Source organism: Chiloscyllium plagiosum, chromosome 13, assembly GCF_004010195.1.
Source record: "Chiloscyllium plagiosum isolate BGI_BamShark_2017 chromosome 13, ASM401019v2, whole genome shotgun sequence".
NCBI classification, from domain to species: Eukaryota; Metazoa; Chordata; class Chondrichthyes; order Orectolobiformes; family Hemiscylliidae; genus Chiloscyllium; species Chiloscyllium plagiosum.
This window is the reverse complement of record NC_057722.1, coordinates 44483921-44492080: the sequence shown is the minus strand read 5'-3', so window position 1 is coordinate 44492080 and position 8160 is coordinate 44483921. Positions and strand designations below refer to the sequence as shown.

At 39.3% G+C, this 8160-nt stretch overlaps 1 long non-coding RNA gene across 2 annotated transcripts in view; it reads right to left on the bottom strand.

Annotated features, from left to right (window-relative positions):
- The window catches only part of LOC122556307, a 32328-nt gene extending 25747 nt beyond the window's left edge, over positions 1-6581 (bottom strand). For both annotated transcript variants that reach the window (XR_006313497.1, XR_006313498.1), the window contains exons 1-2: positions 6310-6581; positions 4071-4212 (exon numbers count right to left, since the gene is read on the bottom strand). This is a non-coding gene — a long non-coding RNA (uncharacterized LOC122556307). The remainder of the gene's footprint in view (positions 1-4070; positions 4213-6309) is intronic.
- Positions 6582-8160: the final 1579 nt, after the last annotated feature.

The window sequence follows — 8160 nt, the reverse complement described above, 5'->3', positions numbered from 1 at the left end:
CAGAATCTGGTTTCCAGCATCTGCAGTCATTGTTTTTACCTCATTTAGGACAGAGCTCAGGAGAAACTTCTTCACTCAGAGAGTGGTGGCTGTGTGGAATGCTCTGCTACAGGGGGCAGTGGAGGCCCACTCTCTGGATTCATTTAAGAAGGAGTTGGATAGAGCTCTCAAAGATAGTGGAATCAAGGGTTATGGAGATAAGGCAGGAACAGGATACTGATTAGGAATGATCAGCCATGATTATATTGAATGGCGGTGCAGGCTCGAAGGGCTGAATGGCCTACTCCTGCACCTATTGTCTATTGTCTATTGTCTATTGTCAATCTAAGACCTGGTTAGTTTGTTAGTGCAACCTTCTTCTAGCTAAATGTTTTTTATTAAAACAAGCATGAAAGATTGCAGACACTTGACTTGCATTATATTTAATTTGCCCTTGACATTTCTTAATCTTTTGTGTTCACCTGATTTTGAACGAGTATTGCTAGCAGAGCAGAATGGGAATTTTAAGTCAAGATGTTTCAGAATCCAGCAAAAGCATAAACTGGTCAATACATTTCAGTCAATATGGAACCAGAACACTAATAAGCTAAGTTTTATAGAACATTCACACTGTCAGAATGTGGCATTTTCATTGTTAACTCCTTCTCCACTCTCTTCATCCTACATTAATAGACACAGAATCCATTCAGCCAACTTCCAAATGAATGGCATACAGACAATATAGGTTCTGGAAGAGAAATGAAATAATTCAATATATCAAATGTAGTAAAGATGATGAATTTATTTATTTCTCAACCCTGTAGCAGCTCATAAGAGGACTTTGGAGTATTATACTGCAAATATGACTGTCCCTACCAGTTTGGGGTGGCACTGTGGCTCAATGGTTAGCACTGCTGCCTCACAATGCCAGGGACCAGTGTTCGATTCCAGCCTCGGGCGACTGTCTGTGTGGAGTTTGCATATTCTCCCCATGCCTGTTTGGATTTCCTCCGGGTGCTTCGGTTTCCTCCCACAGTCCAAAGATGCACAGGTTAGGTGAATTGGCCATGTTAAATTGCCCATACTGATGAGGGTGTATTAGTTCAGGGGGAAAAGGTTTGGGTGGGATACTCTTCAGAGGGTTGGTGTGGACTTGTTGGGCTGAAGTGCCTGTTTCCACACTGTAGGGATTCTATGATTCTAAGTTATTCACTTAATAACCTCTGAAAAATAAGATGAAGGTGACTATTGTTCATGTTGAAAAGTTGAGTGACTCATGGCCAGTGACTTCAAGGACATTTGAGCCTGAGAGGGTCTTGCTGCAGATTTGTACCCCACAAATATTAGCTGAGAAAGTGGAAATAAAACAGTCGTGCTAACATCCTTATTAAAGGCAATGTGTACTATTCTAATAGCAACCTTGCCACAGCCAAGGGATTGGGGCTTAACTCTTGCCTGACAGGCTGCAGAAGGTGAACATCTCTTTCAAGGTCCTTATCTATTGGCTTTACCAATCTTGTGAAGTTGGAGATCTGTTTCTCCAATGCAGGGAATAGAATTCAGTTTCCACTCCAGTTATAGGCTGATAACACAATGAATATCCAGCTGTAGAATCTCCAGAGGAGACGATACTGTCCAGGGTCAGTTGTAGAATACTGAAGAAGGTCTTTGGCCTGAAATGTCGATTCTCCTGTTCTTCGGATGTTGCCTGACTTGCTGTACTTTTCCAGCAACACACTCTCAACTCTGATCTCCAGAATCTGCAGTCCTCACTGTCTCCCTGTAGAATACTGATCTCTAGTCATATGACATCACATATTCTGGACATTAAATGCTCTTCAATTTCAGCTATACTGTCAAAATTCTCATATAACTATTTCGAAAAGTCAAGTAATTTTCAATTCATGGCCAGACCCATGCAGATGTCATTTCCCTCCTGTTCAGCACAACTGGAAGAGGGCCTATGTTTCAATCTACTCTCTGCTCAGTTGTCCCTCTACCAGCTACACCATGTGCCGATCTCATTATGTAACACACAGGGTGTCAATGTCTGATCTGTTATTTGGAAGGGATGGATCACATGACAGAAAATTATCCACCTCTAATGTATGGATTTAATGCTGCTAGAAAAGGCCTGAAGAAACAGAAAAGAGACAAGTGGTAGCCTGGTACTGAGGTGCTAGATGTTTGAACAATTTCTTGAGGATAAGATTTAAGATTTTATGAAGTTAAGGTGGATGATTCGCTATATTTTCCATACTTGGGTGAGAGCTATAATGTTCTGTATTCTTCCGCAGCCTTAGCCCTTTCTTTGTTATGATGTACTATCTTGTCCTGTTGACAGTTGGTATGTTGAGAGGCTTTGTGCATGAATAGAGAGCGGAGGATAAATTGGGATATATGGGGGATGAATCTAAAGCCAAATGTGTGGAGTGTGGTGGGAAGGCATTGTTGGGAGGCGTTGGTAATTGTATAAGTATTGTAACGTGTACTGTGTAAATACTTTGGCCAGCTCTCCAATGGTCATATCAGTAGGCCTTGGAGTAATGAGTTAATCCTTTTGCTACAAATTATCAGTTGGCTCATCCAAAATCCAGATCAGAAGAATGTAGGGGCATGCATGGGATCAAATTAGTGAAAGTTAAGAGGGGAATCCAAATAGTTTGTGAACACTGTCAATGCGATTCTCTTCAGGCTAATCAATAACTGATATTGTCAGAGCATGCATGATAAATGCTCCACATTTCAATAGTTCAAAAACTTCAGTTCAAAATGGCAATGCCATCTCATGTATGTTCTAGGACTCGAAGTAGCATTCAACATTGAACTAAAACTTAAATAAGAGGACTGCCCTGGACATCCAGTAGTATTACCAAGAGGAGCATTGCTGCAGCTATGGTGCTAGTGGCAATGGGGCTTGAGATATTATCTACTATTTATGTGGAACTATAACTAGTTCCAGTGAAGCATGAGGCCGGAAAATTCACCCAGCAAATCCAATTCTGATCATCTGCATCTTTTTAATATTAGACATCCAGATTATGTTCTAATGTTATTACTGCAGACTCCTCAGTGTAAAATGTTTGCTTCTATGGGAATGATCAGCATCACTGTAGCCAAGAGAATACTTAAAACAGGAACAAAGGAGGATTTCAGGAAGTCAAGCACATCAGAAAGGAAACAAATGGCCAGTCAGTGTCAAAGCTACTCTGGAGTCAAATCATTGAAACTTGGATTGCCTTAACATAAATTTTCTTCCCTTCTCCACTGCAAAGAAGATATTTGGCCTCTGCTGTGCATCTTAGTACTTTTTTATGTGCTGTAACAAATGATTACTCCATATTTCTTTACAACCATAATATAATCATGAAGCCATTAAATGTGAAATACTTCCAACTTCTTGAAATCAATGACATCTTTGCCAAAGAAGCAACACCAGACTCCAACATGTGGGTAGATGATGATTCTAGGATTTGAATTCATGATAATTCATCTATAGAAATATAGTCCCCACTTTCCCCACCAAAGATTGCCTGCTAGGGCTAAGCAACCATAGGTGTGGCTGCATAGTATCTGTAATTGTGTCACAGGCATCACCGTGCCATGCTGTCAAAGTTCTAACCTTCCTCTTAAACCATGTGCGACATGCTTTCTTAGGCATCCCAAACAAGAAGTATTCCCTTGACAAATGAACCCTTGGTACTAAAACTAAATGCTTGAAGGCAGTAAAAGGCAAACTGCTGCACTCATTTTCCCAGCACAGAAGCAGAATTGAGAGCCAGATGTGTGAGAGAGTGCTTGAATTTTCAATGGTACTTCTCTGTTATCTACACTTCCTTTGAGAGTTTCCATGAGAGTGTCTTCTCATAGCAACCTCTGAGGTGGCCAGCAAGGCCTTTGTCTGCTGCAGCAAAATTTCCACTCCACTAAACTTAGACAAGGTCTCCATTAACTCTGGGCTTGTGAGGGAAGCGCATGGAACAAAAAGCCCAACAGTGTGTCCCATCCCTCAGACAAGCACGGAAACAAATGGTACAGGAATTTTTCAGAATAGAATCATCCGCTCTGTGTCACTGAATATATTTACCTACCTCAGAGTCTATTCAATTCTATTAAGGGTCAGGGAGCTGAGAAAATCAAAGACAGATGCAGTTATGGTAATAGCCGTCCTCTAGGCAACTTGCATCCGTATTATGTGGCAGGCACAGAGGAAAATTCAAAGGCACCTCTGCTCTGTAGAGATAAGGGTACTTAAAACAACAGCACAAGATTTTTAAATATAACTTAACATGCAACATGACATGCAAAGCAAACATTTAAGCAATCGATTTTAAAAAGTTCCTACTGACAAGATTCCAATCTACTTGATTTATAGCTGTAAACTATGTCCACCTCGATAGAAAACTGAGCAGAGTTCCAAATTTCTAAATGCCAACTGTCTAGTCTTTAGCCTTCCATTATAATTATTATAATAATTCTGCAGCCACCAATCAGCTCAGTTATTCCCTTATGTATACTTTTGATAGTTTATCTGCAATCAAATCTTTACGCTGTTACATTTTGGCAGTTTACCTCTTGGCCCGAATGACCCTCATTTTTAATCCCCCAAGACCAAAAGGTGCAGACCTGAGCACATCCAATACACAATGTGTTTGGTTATTCAGATCTAGCTGAACCAAGAGTTACTGAACCACAGTGTCCTCTGAGTCAATATTATTCCACATACAAAATAAATTATCCAGCATCCATCATCTCCTAAAAAGTTTTCTCCCTAGGTCTCTCCACCATCACCTTCACAAAGTGCAAGGATGTTAAGGATTATCCCAAGATTGGGATCATCTGTTCATCTGTATCTGCTTTTTCTGCCCATTCACTTGCTCATCAATCCAATACTCATTTCTAGTTCTTCCCCTGCTCTAGCCCTGAGCCTAGATAGTCTTCATTTCTCTCCAACTGCTTTCATTTTGCCAATGATACCCACCTCCTGCACATCTGTCTTCATTCCCACAAATGTGTTGACAACAAAACTCACCTTCCTTCTTCCTATACTAGCTGATATTGTAAATAATTCTACCTCCTCACTGCCGGTCTTTATCAGCCCCTTTCTTAAAATCCCACCTTCAGCCAAATCCATAGTTTCATTCTTTTTTCTAAAGTTCTTGAACATATTGTCGCTTTCCAGTTTTAACCCTCTTTCCTCAACAGTCATGTCTAAGTCTCTCCAGTAAAATTTTCATCTTTTTCACATCCTATCAGTTTCCCAGGCTACTCTTTATGGCTGGAGTGGAATGTACAAAAACTAAGGGTTTTAATTGATCCCCATCCGCAACAATACTTTTTCACTCACCTTTACAGCATTGTATCCCTTCAACCCTAGCATAGCTCATCAGCCACTAAAACACTCATCTATTCCATTACCAGAAACCCAAAAACACCTTGTCCCTCTAATTTTGACCTCTTTATTGACTTTGGCCAGCATCTGTAGTCAGCTGTTCAGCCACCCTGCTGCAAACATCTCTTTCTAAAGTGTTATAACTCTTAAACTTGCTCTCCTCTTTTACAATCAACTATTTTGATGAGTCTTGGATCATTACTTGCCTTTGTTCAGCACCTTGCAATGGAGGTTCATGAAGCATGTCTGTGGCAAAATGGACACTGCTATATCAAACTTTCACAATGGTTTAACATTATAACCCCTACAATGAAGAAGAGAGTGCTACCTGAGAGATCCCCATTCATTTCTTAGTCTGGCTATGGCAAAGATTTTTTGTAAATGATGAATGGGAATAAAAATCCAAAAATCAGAACCTACCTGCCCATTTTAAATTACTTTTGATTCAACCCAACTCCACAAACTTTCAGTCCAGTGAAGTAATATAATGCTTTTTAGGGTCAAAAAGGACCTTAACTCCTATATTTAGGAATTAAAAACAATTTCAAAAGTAGACTCACAAGATGCCATAAGCATCAGAAATAAATCCTAGCCACAATTACAAATTCACGCGAAAAAATAAATGGCATCACCTTTGGTTTATAGTCTAAGTTAAATAATCCATTTAATTTCCATTCAAAGGGCTGCTAGTTGTGTCGTATCTGCACTACTTTTCCTAACTGTTTTAGGAGATATTTAATAGATAAGTGTCTTAACACATCTGAATTTCTGCATTTGGTCAATACTGAGTATTTAAAAAGTCGAAGAAGTTACAAACATTACTAACTTAATTAACAATTGTGAGTGATACTTAAAACTACCAGACTACTTCCACTCCATGTCAAATCACACTCCATCTCATTTATTCAGATTTTACTGATCCTATAAGTCCTACTTACCTGATCCAGCTGTAAGCATTATTCTAATCTTCCTTCATTCAAGAAAAGCTGAGATTAAAACATTGAGCTAATTTTTACTTTTATTACTTCTACTATCCAGTCTTTTCACCATGAATCAGAAAAGTACCTGATAGTATGAAAGAATCTTATCCTACTTTCAAGATTGCTTTGATTAATTTTGTATCACTGGATTCTACAGGGAAATTAATTTTAATTATTATTACTACTTATCTCAAACCATGAAGCATTTGGAGCTATTGTTCATCATGCAACTTTCTCCTCTGTAGTACTTCCTAACTCTTTCCATTTCTAATACTAGAGAGGGGTAATCCTTGATAGTCTTCATGGATGTATTTGTAATGATTGTAATGAGATCAGCCAGGTGGACCAAATTGAATATGGGTTCCCTGATTGGGGCTGCTAACCTGGTCCAAAAAGGAGTGTCAGGGGTTCTGCTTACTCTGAAGAAACCAGAATAGTGTCAAGTACTAGGCACATGTAAATAAAGGGTGACTTGGTGATGGGATATTGGCCTTTGTGGAGCTACTTCAGAATCAGTCTAACTTTGTCAAAATGCCAGAGAGTGGTGATACTCATAAAATCATGTCAAATTGGAGTCATCTTTATGAACAGAAAATCAGAAAAGAGGAAAACAATGTAATAAAAATAATATCAATAACCATTCAGACAATGATACTGAAAAGCCAGAACTAAAATTACAGAAGTAGTTGAAGGCTGTTCATACCAAATTTGGTTTTGCAGGCAGTAAACGCATGTCAACTGTGAGCCAAAAAGAAGAGATTTTAGCTCTCAATTTCAGATCCATTGATCTCAATCAAAAGCAAATTAGCATATGGAATCATCAATAACATTATCAAGCAGAGTGAGTCTGGTGAGTTATTAAGTGTTAATATCTTTCTAAATATGTGGTCTGTAGGTAGTATTTAACTGCTTTTTCTTCTTATGCGAAAATGAAAATAAGGAAAGGAAGTATAATAAGTTCCTTTCAGAAGAGTAGTTGATTAGTTAGTTTGGTGGAATGGTTCAGTCTCTTTTTCAGCTAGTTCCAAAGAGTATAAACCCAGAAGTGTCTGTGCAGAATCCAGGTGGAGTGGAGACTTCAAGTTGACTGAGCTTGGAGAAGGGGAATTAGGTAAAGTGGCAGGGGAGGAGGTGGAGGCGATCTTTTTTATTTCCCTTTTTATTTACTTAATTCACCATCTAATATTTGGCTCTTACTGTGATGCAACAGAAGGAGCTGGTGTTAAGTAACTGATCAGCTATTCTATTTGTAATAAGTAACCAGTAATTAAAATATGGCAGGGCAGCTCAGTCTTACGGAATGCACTGACTGTGGAATGTGGGAAGTCATGTACACACTGCCTATCCAAGATGAATAGGGTCACCATCAGCACAAGCTTGAACTCCAGGTTACAGATCTCAAATGGCATCTGGAATCATTGTCCATCCACAAGGCAGATAACTATATGCATAGCAATGCTTGGGATTTGGTAAGACCACAGTTTAGGGCTGCATAGTTAGATAAAGAATGTGTGACCACCAGGCAGTTTATGAGAACCAAGGAGGAGTCTCATGAGATGACCCCACTCACAAATCAGTTTTCTGCTTTGGATACTGAGAGGACAATTGCTCTTCAAAGGACTGCAGACAGAGTTGGGTCAATGACACCATGAGTAGATCAGCTAGATAGCAGTGAAGGATGTAGAATGGAAGGGCAGTACCACAAAGATTTCTTTGGTGAGGTAAATAGATATGCGTTTCTGCAGCTCTAGGATGGCATGTTACCTTCTTGGTAATAGGATCAAGCACAGAATTGCTGCAGGACATTTT